We start from the raw sequence: 3,636 nt of genomic DNA, 5'->3' as shown, positions 1-3,636 counted from the left end.
GTGAGATATTTTGTGTGTGTTGCAGTGGGGTGTGAGATATTTTGTGTGTGTTGCAGTGGGGTGTGAGATATTTTGTGTGTGTTGCAGTGGGGTGTAGGGCTGAAGTGAACCATTTATGCGGATTGGTTACAGCTTCTTCCAATGTCATCTCCAAGAAATGTGTCAATGTAAATGAAAAATGTTCAAATGTTGAAGTCGATGGTTAAGAACCCTTTCCTCCGACATTTTTGACAAACTGCCAAAGATAGCAAAGGGATGTTTGGAATCTTCCCTGACATATGGAATCACTGGATAATTTAGCAGGGCATGTATGGGAACCTCTGACTTCTGTGGAATCAAATCTATTTGAAACAAGTGAGAAGCTTATAACTCTAATGTTGGTTTCTGAATGTTATTTTATTCTTAATATGGACATCCTGCGTAACATTTGGGACTGATATGCACCGGACACATATGTGGAACACATTTAGATCTTCTCTCCGGTTCAGGGCTACAGATGTAGGATCTTAATTTGAGCCAGTTTGCTACAGCAGGAAAATAATCCTGCATTAACAGAAAATGTGAATTATTACGTAGATTATAATTAATGGACATTTTTGTAGGAGCTGATACATTTTTCGTAAGGGAAAATAAAGTCTGACATTTTTAAGTGAAAATTACAAACTTCAGAAGCCTTTTAAAGCCTCAAATACACTACACGTTTAAAATTTCCTCTTCTCCTGCAATCAAATGAAGATCTTACATTTATTTGTACCACACTGTCCTGTTACTAACATTTGTCTAGGGTTAATCCCTCCTATCCATACTAACCTACCATTTAGGATGCATGCCCAATACATGGATTCATTCTATGTAGTATGCAACATTGAGCTTGGAACGGAGCCAACCCCTCTCCTGGAAATGTTGACCTGTAACGTTTTCCCCTGTCCTCCATGTTTGTGTTCAGTGTGTGTGGTTGTGTGTCTGGTGTGTGTGTGTGTGTCTGGTGTGTGTGTGTCTGGTGTGTGTGTGTCTGTGCCAAGCGGTTCTAGGTTTGAGCGTTGCTGCGTCTGCTTGTGAAAGATTCAGAGATTTCAAGTGAGCTCCTGAATGTTGAAGAGGACACGTGTTCTGTTGTGAATATTTAATGCTGTGTGAAAGTGAGCGCAAATACTCGGCAGGGCTGGGTATCTACGGACGACCACAAGAGAGAAGGGAAGGAGAGAGAGGAGGAGAGGAGGAAGATGAGAGATCAGAGGGAGAGAAGGGGTTAGGGAATGAGGGAGAGGGAGGGTGTACAAAAATAACAGGGATTTGGGATGGAAAGAGGAGGTGGAGGAGTGTACAGAGAGGGAGAGGAGGTTTAGCTGAGAGAAGGGGGAAGGAATAAAGGAGAAAATAAGAAATTTGACACAGAGAGAGGGGGGAAGAGAAACAGCCTTGTCACTTGTCAGGAGGGTAAGCTGCTCCATCAGGCTGCAGTGAAAACAGGGCGGAGAGGAGAGAGAGAACAGGAACAGAGGGAGAGGGGAAGAGAGAGGAGAGGTATATATTTATGTTTGTGATGCTACATTACCTCACTACTCAGCATCACGCTGGTACCACCTGGAGAGATAGACAAATAATGAGAGGGGGGAGGGAGGGAGGGAGAGAGATAGGGAGAAAGGGAGAGAGGGAGAGAGGGAGAGAGAGCGCCGAAGGACAGACAGTGGAGGATAAAATATTGCCTAGTGTTTATGTGTGACAGTAGAGTAGATGTTGTCTACTGTGCCCCATTGGATACATGATTGACTTTGGATAGGAACAGCATACCAAATGGAGGTGTCTGTGTATAAAGCTGTTCAGCGTAGTTAGGCTCTGGAGTGGGCTGATGCTTCTAAAAGCCCAGAGTCACAACGATGACATAGTCCTCATACTGAACATGACTGGAGCTACTGTTATAAGATATTGTATGGGACTGTCCTCAAAAGGGCTTGTTTTCGCAATCCTGAAATTCATCAACCTCGCCTATTGGCCTGATTGTAATAAAATGTTGACGGTGTGTTTCTGTGTGTCATTGTTATTCCTAGTGCAGGGCAGTGTTCATAATGTGTTTGTGATGAGAACAGTGGCATGTCCTATCAGCCTAAAGACAAAGGAATGTGTTGACATACAGCAGGTAACTCTAAAGATAACTGTATTTGTCAGCCAAGTGGGAATAAAAGTTTCAGAAATGGGCCTCGCTCCAAAACCCACAGAACTGAAGGTATCCCAGAGCTATTTAAAGGAAGGAAAACTGTTGTTAATGAAAAACTATTAATATGATTGTATCTTAGTTACGGCTGGGTGGTGTAGCGGCTGACTTGATTTCCTGGTGTCAGAGTTGAATAATGATGATTACTGCGGGGTGGTCTGAGACGACAGAGGCGTGACAGGAATACAGATCACACTGCAGCTAACTACAGCCCCTTAGGAAACTATAAACCAGAATAACACAAAATAAAAATATGGAATTGGAGCAAATGCATGCTTTCTCAGAACACGTATTGAATACCACATACCGGTAGCCTCTCCTCGAAAAATGAACAGTTGATATTTTGATTGAATTGAATCGTCTATAGGGTCCTGTGTTCATTGACTTACAGTACAGTGTCACATTCCTACATTACCTCATTATGCCAATCAGGGATCAATCAGAATTCTGACACATTTCACAGGGAAATGGGACTTTTCTCAGAACAACCATTGATTGAGTTAGTGGTTAAAGGTCAGCCCATAAGACATTTGACAGAATGCAGGAAGACGTGTTGTCACGGCAACTGAGTGCCTGGTCAGCTGGGTCTCGTTTGGAGGTATTTGTGTGTGTATGTCTGACAGAGCGTGAGAGAGAGAGAGAAAGAGAGAGAGTTGGAGAGAAAAAAGGGCAGAGAAAGGGAGCGAAAGAGAGAGATGAGAGAAAGAGTGGGAGAGAGGGAGAGAGTGGGAGAGAAAAGGGGAGAGAGCGAGAGCAGGAGAGAGCAAGGGAGAGAGAGGGAGCGAGAGGGGGGCTGCTATTGAACAAGACTTACATGTAATTCTGTGTACATGTGTGAATGTTTGTCTGTATGGCCGGAACTAGGACGTCAGTAACAATGTCTTGCTGATTGCGGTGTAATTAGGTGGGAGGGTTAGGGGTTAATGGTCAGATGACTGACTCACCCCATAAGACATTTGACAGAAAGCAGGAAGACGTGTTGTCACGGAAACTGGGAGAGAGAGGAAGGGAGAGAGTGGGAGAGAGCAGGCACGAGCGGGAAAGAGTGAAAGAGGAAGAGAGATGAAGAGGGAGGGAGAGAGAGCGAGAGAGAGATAAAGTGAGAAAAAGTGGAAGAGAAAATGGGAGGGAGGGAGGGAGGGAGGGAGAAAAGGTGAGAGAGTGAGAGAAACTGAGAGGGAGAGAAAAGGTGAGGGAGGGAGAGAAAAGGTGTGAGAGAGAGAGTGGAAGAGAAAAGGGGAGAGTGGGAGGGAGCGATAAAGTGCAAGAGAGAGAGGGAGAGAGAGAGAGAGAGAGGGAGAGAGAGTGGGAGAGAGAGAGATGGAGAAAGAGTGGGAGAGAAAATGGGAGAGCGGAAGGAGCGAGGAAGGGACGAGACAGGGAGTGAGAGAGAGCGAATGAGAGGGAAAGAGGAGGAAGGGAGA

The 3,636-nt window shown here is 44.8% G+C and overlaps 1 protein-coding gene across 1 annotated transcript in view; it reads left to right on the top strand.

The window, feature by feature from the left end:
• The window catches only part of LOC111978087 (ecto-NOX disulfide-thiol exchanger 1), a 99,146-nt gene that overhangs the window by 61,230 nt on the left and 34,280 nt on the right, over nt 1-3,636 (top strand).

The sequence above is a fragment of the Salvelinus sp. IW2-2015 genome, linkage group LG2 (assembly GCF_002910315.2).
Source record: "Salvelinus sp. IW2-2015 linkage group LG2, ASM291031v2, whole genome shotgun sequence".
NCBI lineage: Eukaryota > Metazoa > Chordata > Actinopteri > Salmoniformes > Salmonidae > Salvelinus > Salvelinus sp. IW2-2015.
Note: the sequence above shows the minus strand (reverse complement) of the source record. Positions and strands in the feature narration are given on the sequence as shown.